The sequence below is a fragment of the Taudactylus pleione genome, unplaced genomic scaffold (assembly GCF_031769625.1).
Source record: "Taudactylus pleione unplaced genomic scaffold, aTauple2 ptg000066l, whole genome shotgun sequence".
Taxonomy (NCBI): Eukaryota; Metazoa; Chordata; class Amphibia; order Anura; family Myobatrachidae; genus Taudactylus; species Taudactylus pleione.
Genome location: NW_028284468.1, coordinates 31,824,161 through 31,838,560, shown reverse-complemented (window position 1 = coordinate 31,838,560; position 14,400 = coordinate 31,824,161).

Sequence of the window (14,400 nt, the reverse complement as noted above, 5' to 3'; positions counted from 1 at the left end):
AGCTGTACGCTATACACAGCAAGTTCCAGCATACACTCCAAGCTATGCACTATATACAGCAAGTTTCAGCATCCGTCTCAGGATATACACTATACAAAGCAAATCCCAGCATCCATTCCAGGCTGTGCACTACATATAGCAAATTTGAACATCAATTCTATACTGTACACTATAGACAATTTACATCAATACCAATTTCAGCCTGTATTCTATATATGGCCAACTCCAATATTTATTCCTGGCTATGTGGCATATTCAGGAAACTCAGAGTGTGCACTGCTTCGAGCAGACTCCATCACCAGTCCTAGATGGTGCTCCATATCCAGCTAACACTGTCAAAACCTCACTCAGATTATACCAACTATTCCAGGCTGGGCACAAGATCCAACTATATCTCCCACCAGCTTTAGCTGTGTACTATATACCTGCTGAGACTCACCAACCTGTCTTCTGTTGTTCCTGTGCCTGCTGCATTTATTATTCTGATCCAGGCCATGCCACCTGCTTCATATTTCTATCAGTTCTCCCCTAGTAGACTGTACCAGTTGTTTCAGCAATCAAGGCCACAAGGTGGCTCAACAGCCTGCTTCACATTGTGCCTCTCATCCACACTACTATCAACTTGCATGGGGAGGAGCATAATTCAGCAGCCAAGCGTCAATTACTATCCTAATACAGAAGACAGCCCTAGGGTTCCTTACCTTAATCAACAAAACCCCAGTGACCTGACACCCTGATGGCCTCCTGGACTCATAGTTCTTCACCAAACCCAACTTTAGAGGGCAGCGTATAAGAACCCCTAATGTTTCGCAAAGGGCCATCACTAGACCCCATCCTCTGCTCAACTCAAGAGGAGGCAAGTACATGCACTAATGTGAGATGAGGTGGGGGTGTGACCAGTGCCATATGGATATGGCCAGTCCAAGGGCCTTGGTAGCTCCTCCCTTCAACCACCAACATCTCCCTCCCAAATTATCTATGGTATATGCAGAATGCAAGAAAAGTGAAGAGTTTCGAAAAATATCCCAAATGTCCCTTATGCTAGAACAAGCTCTACAGTCCCCCAAAATCAGGACCGTACTGATGGAAATGTGTCAGCTGGGAAGTAAAGGTATGGCATTTTATTGACCATTGAAGAAAAAAAAATCCAAACTACAGTTTATGAATTAAATAGGATTATTTTAATTTAGTAAGTGCTTAAATAGAAATATACATGAAAATTTTAAAGTATATAATATTAAACAAAATACATGGTACATACTGTTAAATTAAATCAGAAGATAAATAATACATTAGTTAATGAATTAATAATACTAAGTTATTGTGTTTAAATATAATTTCTGTAAATGCAAATAAATGCACTCTTTATTGTATATTGTTCCTATTATGAACCATTATTTATACAGTGGAGGTAAAATAGTCTATAAGAAGATTGACAAGACATTGGTGTGCCATGTAGATTACAAGACAGTGACCCGTTGGGCATACAAAGAATAAGAACAGTACAAATAACTTTTTTAAGTCAATCTGTTTAAGTTTAAACTCTTAAATGATTCCTAAACTTATACTAGGACAACAGTGAATTAAAGAAAAAACAACACAAAAACAACATGTAGTATGCAACAAACTGAAGATAATCCACATTTTGTGCTTATCAAGTAGCATATTTTTCTATAGTTTTATTAATAATAATAATAATAATAATAATAATAATAATAATAATAATAATATCTTTATTTATAGGGTGCCATAAGGTGTCTGCAGTGCAGTACATGGGTAAACAATACAACTGACAAAAACAATAACTGACAATAATATATACTAAAACTAAAGTAAATTGTAATATGGTTAGTTTACAAACCCTTATTGAAATACTGTACAGTAGATATCTGGGAATGATTTGCTAAAGTATGTTGCTAGTCTCTTGTTGCTAGAGCTTAGTTTAAGAATTCTCAAGCATGTATTAGCATAAATAAAAGGGTTTTTTTGGCATGCATGATGAGACGTTTTTATTGCATAATTAGACACGCTATTCAAGTTAATGATACATTATAGAAATTGCATTTTTATTGTTAAATATAAATGAATTATTACCACTCCAAAGTTTCTTCACAAGCAATACCAAGAACATGATCTTGGTGAGATCTTGGATGCAGATGATGGGGCTTATGTAATAGGTAACGAGCTGCAGCCGTTGTGGGAACTCCTACGAATCTTCCCGTATTTTTAAAACGACAATCATGCTAAAGGCAAAACCAGCTTGGAGTTCCCGCAGTGACTGCAGTTTGCTAGCTATTACATAAGCCCAGATGTGTCTAACATCTGGTCAGGGGCATTCAATTACTTCATATGTGTCAATATCAAAGAGAAAACAAACTTCTATATAAATTGTACATAGTACCAACTGGACCTACACAAAATGTACCCCTCGATTTTCTCTCTTTGCTGGAGAGGTTGCTAAGACTCAGAAGCTTTTATTAACATTTGGTGGTCCTGTCTTACTATTCAAAAATTCTGGTCTGAGACTCGTTCCCTCCTGGTCTCCCTTGTAGGCTCTGAAATCTTTCTTCTTCCTAAATATGCACTGCACCCTCTGCTTTTCCCTGATCTGTCAAAGCATTAGAATAAGCTTGCTACATACTGTATGTCCTGTCTTGTGATGCTTCACTTTATAGTACAGGAGCAGTCTTGTCACACATCTTGAGAAATAGAACTGAAAGGCTAATTGCATATTCACTGCAGTATTTAACATCTGCAGACAAAAATGATACGCAGATTGATCATGAGGCTCTAAGTTTGGTGTAGGGACTTAAAAAATTCATCAGTACTTGTACTGGCAGAAATTCACCCTTGTAACTGACCACCAACTGCCAGTTTATCACAACCTGCTAATTGATCTGGTACCCGTGTCAAATAAGCTAGTGGTCAGAGAAATAAGGAGTGATCTAATTTTATCAAAAGTTTTTTACTTGACTCTCAAGGGCTTGTACAAGTTTGAAAATCCTATTTATCATATACTGCATTTTCTGGCAGGAGAGACCAATTGTCAATATGCCAGGAAAGCTTAATGTGTGGAATTAGAATGGTAATACCACCAAAACTCCAAAGCAAAATCTTGCATAAATTGCATGAAGGTCACTTGGGAACTGTTATGATGAAGAATTTGTCGAGAAACTATGTGAGGTGACCGAGAATTGAAACTGAATAGTTTGACATAGGAGTGTCCAGGCTGCATGAAAGTGCAAAATTATCCTCCAGTGGTACCTACACTCAAGGGAATGTCCATCCTCCCCATGGCAGAGGGTGCACATTGACTTTGCAGGACCATTCTTGGACTGAGATATTCAATATAACCAGTACATCAGAGAAAACGATATCTGTTTTTATGTCTTTCATGCCAAGAACTGGCAACATAGAGAGGAATGTGGGTAAACATAACTGTGATTTTAAGTACAGTAATTATAATAGTAAAGCAATGAATAGTATAATAGTAAAGCAATGAATGTCTCATGCTATTAAATATCATTGATTTGTAATGTTAATGTTAACAAATAATAGTGCTTTTTATATATAATCTAAGTTTTTAAAGCTGCTCACGAATGCTGCAATGCCTGCAGCAGTTGGAGATAATTAGAATGGTTTTGCAGTTCCATCAGAAGATTTGGAAAGCACTAATACAGGGGTTCTCAACCACTGTCCTCAAGGCACACTAACAGTCCTGGTTTTAAGGATAGCCATACTTGAGCACAGGTGACTTAATTAGTATTGCAGTTAATTTGATTTAACCATCTATGCTGCAGCATGGCTATCACTAAAACCAGGACTGTTAGTGTGCCTTGAGGACCGAGGTTGGGAATCACTGCACTAATAGGTCCCAGTGATGCAGGAAGTGATCAAGTTTTTAGGACCTAGTGCTAAAGGGATCTCATCCAGTTTGGTCAACATTTATTCCTAAATTGAACAATAAACTTCACTCAGTGGTAACGTGCTGGACCAAAATTACACTTTCAAATAAAAAAAAATTGTAGTAACATAGTGCTTTTTTGCACTAAAAATTGTTTTCTTCCAGGATTCCATCATTGTTGATCACTAACAAGATATATCAAGTATGGTGGTCTGTGTGGTGCATGCTTCTATGTTCACCACATCCCTACTTGTGGACAGATTTCATCTGTACCTTCACACACCAGGACCCAGAGCAGATGTGGATATGGTAGACAGTGTCATTTGGTCATGGTTCAGAGAGCAGTGTGAAATGTTATGTAGATATTAGAATGCACAGCACCTACTGAATCTATATAGTGTTAGAGCAGTGCTTCTCAAACTCTGGGCCTGATTCAGAGCCGGACGCTCTGACAAGAGTGCTCGCTCTGAATCAGGGCCCTCCTACCTCTTACTGGAGCGGCCTCCTGGCCGCTTGCATAGCTGTGGGGCTGGATGCAGCCCAAAAGGCAGTTAGGTTTGGCCCGATTCATCCAGGCAGCAGACTTCTGAGGGGGCTGGGGCATACAATATGGGGGCCAATGTGTTCTATTTTTTTTCTGTGGGGTCCAATGTGTTTATTTTTTCCTGTGGGGGCCAATGTGTTTGATTTATTCCTGTGGGGGCCAATGTGTTATTTTTTTTCCTGTGGGGGCCAATGTGTTTTATTTTATTCTTGTGCAATATTTTTTGCCATCTGAGTTGCACCGCACATACATTCTAATGTTGTTTGAAGTACAGATTTAGACACACACACCCAAAAGTGTATTAAAAATGTGTTGTGTGTTCCTGGGCAGTTACAGTGGGTTGGCTTATCAGACGCAGATGTCAATGGTATGGGCATGCTATGTATGTATGGGCATGTTAGTATGGGAGCGGAGGCCCTAGATACTGCAGCCCATCCACAACCATCACTTGTGGTGACATTACAAACCAGCCACCCCCATTAGCTGTTACCAAACTGTTACCAAATAGATGCCACCCAGCATCTCTGGGAGTGCTGGACATCCCACTAGGTTGATGTGCATGTCATGAGACCATGAGACCACACCCCATCCCCATGAGATCACGCCCATTTTTTTTGGACACACACCTTATATCCCTATTGGGGGGGGCACCAATGCTCGTTCTGGCACAGGGCACCAAAATGTCTAGTTATGGTTCTGTCTTTATTAGTACCTCAGTTATTCTAAATTAACTACCTGTGCTCATTCTTAAAACCTTAATCCCAAAGGTGCATACACACGTAACGATTTTGTAACCATCAATTTTCTGTCAGATTTGAACAATGTTTGAAGTGTAATGAACAATTTTTACAACGATGAACGAAAAATGTTCCTTCCCTCAATGAAAATCGTTATATTGGACAGTCTGAAATGGACGATAAACTACAAACGGGAGCGCGCTTTAACGATTTTCATTCATCGTTATAACTCAGAAACTGAATGATTTTTTTAACTATTGAACGATAACGACGTCGTTAACGACAAATCGTTCAAAAAATCGTTACGTGTGTATGCATCTTTATTGTGTGTTGAGGACCAAGTTTGAGAAGTACTGTGTTAGAAGCATGCTACTGTTTGAAGAAGCATTGAACGGCAAATGAGAGAGCACACTGTGCAGTGCTGTTACAAAAATAGTCTAGCATAAGTGTTTCTGCAATTCATATAAGAAGTTAGGTGGTTCCTATTATCATAGGACATGGCAGGGACTTATAGGATGAGAGTCACTCTATGAGAAGGAAAAATAGTACATTAAGGAATGTGATAAATCCTATGTGTCCTCTTGTGTCAGCTGAGAGGCTCCATCTACATGGGCGTCACTGGATGTATGACACATGTTTCATTCATAAACTTGAAAAAATGAAAATTTTTTTCCTTTCCATCCCTTGCTTTTTGTATACTCAGAAGAGACCTGCTGATTTTAACCAATGCTGCCCAATGCATTATGTTCAGCTTCTACAGACAATAACAATTTTTGTAGATAGTAAGATGGAAAAAATTGAAGCTTCTATAATACACAATAATAACAGACAAGGGGCCTGATTCAGCAAGGATCGCAGTTAGTTATACGCATGCATAGGCCGATTATTTTGCACTGCGCATGTGTACACATCGCAGTGCGCGTGTGCGAACCAGATGCTGCGATCGGGACCCATCGCAGAGTGATTGACAGGAAGTGCCATTTGTGGGTGGTGAAGGGGGAGTGCATAAATTAGTCACTGTGATACAAGACGCAGACTGAGGTCTCATAGTGTGCGCTGAAGTAAGCAATTCCTGAGTGAGGTCTGACCTGCCTTAACTGTGCATATGGGTCTGATGTTACTCGATGTTACCGATTATTTCATGATATTGCCAAAGTATATGGATGTGAGTAAGGGGATGTGGGCGTCCTTATGTTGGCTGCGACATTTGCATATCACCGCTGATGTGTTGTGTGCCGCACTATAAGCAGAATAGCAATCCTTGTTGAATCAGGTCCAAGAAGTGTGCATGTTGCTGTAAAAGAGTACATTTGGTAAACCCGTGTGGTCAGTCAAATGATTGTTTCAGAGTAGACTCAGCAAGTGTACAAATTACAAATGGCTGGCAATATGCCTCTCAAAGAATCCAGGGTCTATCTGGACCAAATAGCTGATCTATAATAATTAAGTTTACATGAAGTCATGAGTATACAGTACAATATACAGAGGTAACAATGATGTGTGAATAAAATAATCCATTAGTTGTAACAGAGAAGTGATATCACCATACCAATTATAGGGAACTCAAGACAAAGCACATACCTGAATCAGACAACTGTATAAATAATCAATTCAAAATGTCTTAGTAACTAGCTTGGCGGTTTATCATTTGACCTATTACAGACTACATCATTATTCAATGTTTCCTCTGGTTAAAACTAGATAAGATTTTTGAAAAAATGAAATTATAAGTCAGGTAAGAAGTGTTATGTGTTTGGTCATAGAGATAAGAAAGGGCTCAAACCCAAAATGTCCACTAAGGATGTTGTATATCCAGTCTCCAGATTCAATCACTGAAAATGACATCTAAATTCAAGGAAGTCTGTACTGAATTTTTCACACTTTCACCAGCCAAGAGCAACCCTCAGAAGGTCGGATTTTGGTAAAGGTTCCATCCCAGTAAATAGTTGGATGAAAATCAACCAATCAGGGGCTGTTATTTCTTCTTAATGTACTTTCAACAACCAACTCCTGCAGTAAGAAAATAACAGTAGCCCTTGGTGAGTGTGCAGTTTGCTCTGGATATATGGAGGAAAACATGCCCAGCAAAGTTGTAGTTCATATTGACAATTGGTTAAGATTTAACCTCCTCATGGATGATTTTCAGGTGGTCAGGTCATGCAGGGATTAAAACACTAGACTGGTTTCTAAGAATTCCTAAAATACCTTTCAAAGCCAGATTATATTGGTAGCTATTTATGAAGTGACACAATTCCATTATAAATCATACACTATGTAACCAAATTTAATGGACACTGACAGCAAATAGATCAAAAAGATTTTATTGACGTCAGTACTGTATGTCAGGATTCAGGATGGGAACGGCTGTTACTCACTCACTGAGTTTTCTTTTTTCACTGTTAAAACTCATGTGAGTTTCAAACTCGAAAAAACTCACCATCGGCCAAAATCGGAAGTACTTTAGATGAAAAAGATGAAACTCGCAAATTTAGTAAGATTCGAGTTTCCAATCTCGTGTGAGATTGTGGCAAACTCACTGTGAAATAGAAGTTTTAAACACTCACCTCCTGAGCTGCGAATTTGGGTGAAAACATACACAAATTATTTATTATTTTTTATTTATTTATTTTTTTTAAATTGTTTAAGCAGGGTTAATTATTAAAAAAAAAATGATGTGAGGTCCCCTCCAAAAGACTAACCAGCCCCGGACTTGCCAGCCTGTCCTGGTACCTAAAATTACGGGGAACAAAACGAGTAGGGTTAGGTACCAGCACCAGCAGGCTGCAGGGCCAGTCCTGGTTTTAATTTTAGGGTTTCAAAATTTGGCGTAGGGGTACCCCTAAAACTAAAACCAGCACTGGACCCTTTATAGTGGGGGGCTGATGCCACAGCTAGGGGTGCCCTTTCAATGGGCCCCCCAGCCTCAGCATCAGCCCTGACCGCTAGTCAGCCCAGCCCTGGGGAGTTGGGGACCCTCCAATAAAGGGGACCCCCTCTCCAGGGCTCTCCTGGCCTAGGCTGATAGCCCGGGGCTATCTGCAATCTCCAGTAAGTAATCTCATCTAAACTCTCATCTAAACTCTCCTTAAACTCACCTTAAACTCACCTCTAAACTTGCAATTTGGAAGAAAATACTCACTTTACTTCACCATCGAAAAATTCACTTTCAGCTAAACTCACTTCTTAGTAAATTTGCGAGTTTGATAAGGAAAAACTCACCTGAGTTTTGGTGAAGTAAAGTGAGTTTAAAAACTAAAAAACTCGACCAAACTCACTTCTTAGTAAATTTGCCCCCTAGATTATGCCATGGTTTCATTAACAAGAGTGAGATTCAATTTGAATGTCTGCCTCAGAATTTTTCTACACCAAGATCAAAAGTAGCCTATGTTATTTCTTTACTCTCTGGATCTGCTCTGGAATTGATCTCCCCTTTGTGGAAACGTGCAGACGCCTTGGTCTCCAATTATGAGAATTGAATTTGTTCTTTTAAAAGGATCTTTGATGAACCAGGCAGATCTATTTCTGCCTCTTCTGATATCTACAGATTCACCAGGGCTCACAAATGGTGGGTCAGTATGTGGTCCAGTTTCAAACCATCGCATCCAAGCTGTAATGAAATGACTGAGCTATTAGGGCTGCTTTCTTACATGGTTTGTCTGAAAAATTGAAAGATGATTTGGCTTTGTGAGACCTATCTGTTTTGTTCTCAGAATTAATTTCTTTCTATATTAAAATTGATCTTCCTCATAGGGGCATATCCAATTAGCCACGGGGTTTACCCCGCGGCTAATTATCGCGCTTGTCGGAATTCAATTAGCGGGGAAAGCACACGTGGGTGTCCCCGAGACCATGCGCTTGAGTCCTCACAGCCGGGCTTTACCTCGCACCTCATGTAGGTGCGAGGTAAAATCTGCATGAAGCTGCCCTAATCGGCCTTGCGCTAGAGGCAATAACACACTGTTTCCATGTTGCTCGTGGAAACAGTGTGTTCCCGCGCGCGACAGCAGATTTAACAGCACGAGGAAAAAGCTATTTTATTGAATAGCTTAACCCCGCGCCGTGGGACTTTGAAGGTCCTGCGGGTAATTGGATATGCCCCATAGAGAGAGACAGTCAAGTAAGTGGCGAGAGGATCATAGCAAGGATCATCCTATTTCTACCAATATGAATCCTTCTTTTCCACCCAAGGATGAACCTATGCTGATAAACCGTTCTCTTTTGACAACAGCAGAGCAGACTCATTGTATCCATGATAAGCTTTGCATTTACTGTGCCACTCCGGAACATTTCATTGGTTTATGTCCTCAGCTCATGTGAAATGGAAAACCCTGACCAGTTCTAGGAGCATCAGGTTGGGAGTTCTACCTAACTCATCTCACTTAGCTGATTTTTTGTTGCCTGGCAAATTCTGTGCTGGGTCCCGCAATAAGGGAATTAATGCTTTAATTGACTCTGGAGCAGCGGATAGTGTTATCTCAGAAACTTTGCTGCGTGAATTTAAGATTCCCGGTTAAACCACTTTCATGGACGCTGGCCTTCTCCACTGTTGATGGCAGTACTATCCTGGGAGGTACCATAATGTCAGTTCCACTAGCCGTTTCACTCAGTATTTGTGCTTTGCATCAGGAAGAAATTGAGCTTCTAGTACTACCCAAGTGTACTCATGTTCTAGTTCTTGGATTACCTTGGCTCCAGACGCGTAGTCCTACTATTGATTGGTCTACCATGCATATTCTAGAATGTCAAATCAATTGCCACCAGAAATGTCTACATCGAATAGTTCCTTTAAGGACTCATCAAAGTACTCCTGAGATCTCTTCTTCTCACCCAGCTCCAGTTTCTGTGGGTAATAGTTCTAAACTAGGCCCTAAAATGCCTGAGCCCTACCAAGAATTTTGTGATGTTTTTTGTGAACAAGCAATTGATTAACTACCTCCTCATCGGTCATGGGATTGTGCCATTGAATTGGTGCCTGGAAAGGTTCCACTGCATGGTCATGTTTATCCACTCTCAGTCCCAGAAACTCTAACCATGTCTGATTCTATCAGAAAAAACTTAGCCAAAGGGTTCATCTCCATCTCCCACTGAAGCGGGTTATTTTCTTTGGAATAAAAAAGGATGGGTGCCTTAGGTCTTGTATTGACTGCCATGAATTAAACAAGACCACTGTGAAGAATCGGTATCCTTTTCCTCTCATTTTTGAACTCTTCGATAATCATCTTTACCAAACTAGATCTTCGAGGGGCCTTCAACCTGATTCAGATAATGGAAGGCGACAAATGGAAGACTCGCAAATGCCACTTCAAATTTTTAATGATGCCTTTTGCCCTTAGCAATGCCCCAGCAGTCTTCTAGGGTTATGTGAATGAGATTTTTTGGGATATTCTTTATCATACTGCAGTGGTCTATCTGAATGATATTTTGATTCTTTTTCCAGGGACATCCAGTCTTACCGTCTTCACGTGACAGAGGTCCTCTCCCGTTTCGAGCCAATCACCTTTTTGGAAACTTTCTAAGTGTATTTTCGTAAAGCCTTCTGTGCCATTTCCTGGTCAACATCATTTCAGGGGAATCCTTAAAGATGGATCCAGAAAAGCTGAATGCCATTCAGGATTGGCTGCAATCTAATTCTTTGAAAGCTCTTCAATGGTTCCTCAGTTTTTCATACTACTACCTAAGGTTTATCCACAACTTCTCTACTATAGTGGCCCCCATTACAGCACTCACAAAGAAAGGGGCTAATTCTTCTTGTTGGTCACCATCCACTGTAGCCGCCTTCCAGACTCTCAAACAGGCTTTCTCTTCTGCTCCAATCATGTATCAACCAGATTAGAATAAATATTTTACAGTTGAAGTAGATGTCTCCTCAGTTGGCATGGGAGCTGTGTTATCTCAAACAGCTGAAGAAGAATGGAATCATCACTGTGGATATTTCTCCAACAAGTTTTCTCCAGCGGAAAGAAACTACACTATTGGTGACCAGGAATTATTGGCCATGAAGCTTGCACTCAAGAAATGGAGACATCTTTTGGAAGGAGCCAAGTTCCCGGTAACTATTTTTACAGATTACAAGAATCTGCTATATTTGAAAATGGTTCAATCCCAGGCAGGCCCACTGGGCTCTCTTTTTCTCTAGTTTAATTTTAAGGTGCTATTTTGTCCAGGAGTACAGAATCAGAAAGCTGATGTGCTTTCTAGATCCTTTTTGCCTCTGGAAGAAGAGGAAAATCAACATAAAAAAACATTCTATTCTCAGTTCCCTAGTGTTTGCACACACTCAAGTTAGTTCTTTTCCTCCTCCTGGCAAAGTGTTTGTGGCTTCCAATCTTTTTTAAAAATGACTTATTTGGGCCCATGCCTCTCTATTTGCAGGTCATTCTGGCATTCATAAAACCTTTAAACTCATTCAACGTTCCTACTGGTGGCCGTCCATAAAAGTGGATGTTAGTAATTTTATTGCCTCCTGTGCAAACTGCGCTCAGCACAAATCTGTTTGAAGAAAAGCAGTAGGTCCTCTGTGACCCTTCCAATTCCATTAAGTCCATGGACTAATTTATCCATGGACTTAATTTCTGAGTTACCTTCCTCCAAGGGTCACAGCACGATTTGGGTAATGGTGGACTGATTTTCTAAAATGGCCCACTTCATACCTCTGGTTGGTCTCTCTTCAGCACCACAATTAGCCAAAGTCTTTCCTCATTAAATATTTTATCTGCATGGCCTACCCAAAGAAATCGTGTCTGACTGTGGTGTACAATTTGTGGCTAGAATCTGGCAAAGCCTTTTGTTCTTCCTATGAAATTGAAGTTTTACTCTGCCTATCATCCGCAGACTAATGGGCAGACAGAAAGACTTAATCAAGAACTGAAGACTTTCATCAGACTATTTGGGGTAAATTTACTAAAAAAATACTTTTTAGAAGTGGAGATGTTGCCCATAGTAACTAATGAGATTCTACTTAACATTTAACTTGCACCTTCTAGTAGATAATAACTAGAATCTGTTTGGGTTCTATGGGCAACATCTCCATTTCTAAAAACTCTCACTTTAGTATATTTGCTCCTTTTTATCTTCTTTTCAAGATGATTGGTTTGATCTGCTGCCATGGGCAGAATTTGCTCATAATTATCGTTACCACACATCCACGAATTCAACTCCTTTCTTTGCTGTTTTGGAAATCATCCACATGTCCCAGAGTTTAATGCTGTGCTAATGGTAGAAGTACCTGCTGTCTCCAGTCTTCTTGAATCTCTCTCAGATATTTGAAAGAAAATACATTCTTCATTACAGAAAGCATCTAGCAACTACAAACAAAATGCAGATCGCAATTGTTTGACTGTCCCTCTTCTACACCCTGGAGATAGGGTCTGGCTTTCCACCAAGAATTTGAGATTGAGAGTTCCAAGAATGAATCTAGCTCTGTGTTTCATTGGTCCTTATCATATCTTAAAGGTAGTGAACCCAGTGGCATACAAATTGGAATTACCTTCCCAGCTGATCGTATTTAATGCGTTTCATATTTCCTTGCTTCGACCTTTAGTTCTCAATCGATTCCATCACACTCCAACTAAAACTGTACAGGTTCGTACTCAACATGGGACTGAGTTTGAGGTGGAATGGATTCCTGATTCCAGACAGCACTTGGGTCATCTTCAATATTTGAATTACTGGAAGGGCACTGGCTGGAAGAACGAGCGTTAAAAAAAATACTCTTATGTTCATGCTCCGCAGCTTATTCGTGCTTCCCACAAAAAAGCCTGCTAAACCTTGAAGGTGTTCAGAGTCCACCCTAAAAGGAGGGGGTAATGTCAGGATTCATCCTGGGAACGGCCGTTACTCACCGTGGCACCGGCTGCCCCTGACTAGCCGCGCAGTCAGATGCCAGGTGCAGCGGCGGGTGACACACTGAGTATTATCCCCAGGCCCTGTTGACTTCCATGCAATCCTCCATATCAGAGTTCCCATGGCGTCATTCATGGGCATAGCCATATTGTCTGTCGAATCGGCTTAGAATGCACCCGTCGCTCCAAATCGTCCAAGAGTTTCTCAATGGGTTTAACATCTGGACTTTGAGCTGCCAGTCCATCTGGATTACCACATTTTCTGTATACCAGTCCAGGGTCACCCTGGAAACCTGACAGGTGGCATTGTCGTCCTGATAAAAACATTTGTTGTGTCTGTAGAACTGCAAGTGTATGGGTCTCCCTGCAAAGTGTTCTTGTTGAAAACTCCACATTAGTGGCCATTTGGAACTTTTCTGCAATGTTATGCATTTCGCTTGTGCGGGGGTGTCCAATCACTTTTCTCTACATATTGTACTTCTGTAGATCAAATGTTGATTCATGATGAGGACAAATATGTTTTTTATTTAGCAATGATAATTGTGCCATCTGGATCATTGTTGGTTTGAGATGAAGCTGATATTTAATTTTATGAGGTGGCAACTGCCATTCATGTTAAAGGCAAGAAATTAGAAATGTAAAAAGATTTATAAAGTATACAAAGGATTTTTTTTCCCTAAAAATAAAATTCTGCTGTTACTTAACACAAAGATCCACACTGACAAACTCACACAGACTCTAATTTACACAGCAACAATACATATATGATAGTGATTGGGACAAAAAATAGCAATGACACATAGACATTGACTGTTTGAGCCTCCCTCATCACCTCCTCTTACCTTTTTTGTTGCTCTGTGTAGAACCAAATTAACACTGCTGCCTCTGAAATCCTGTTAAGCCACAACACAAGAAATCAGCCTATTTGGTCTTCATGTTTCTTAGAACCAAAATTGAAGCTAGCTATTAGGACATCACCTCCCATCTGGCTCCTATCCTCCCCTTTACCCTCCAGCCTTTAATTATCCTCCTCTTCCAGCCAGCCTACCCTGACATCATCCTCTCCAGTCTCCAGTAACAAGGTCAGGACCCTTATCTATTCCTCCCTGATCCTCCATCTGCCTCCTTGCCCAATCCGCTCACTCTCACATTTCTAGTTTCCATCTTGCTCACCGCTTCAACCTTTCACTAGCAACAGACAATTATCCCATCTTTAACCAGTTTCCTGGCATGGTTGTATGGTATGCAACCAGCGGCAGGTGGGTATTTACGGGCCCAGTCACATCCCATGTGACCACAGGATCTGCTCCTCTCATGGCATATTTATGTACCCGGCCATCCTGGACTCCATACTGTGTAAGAGAGAAAATAATT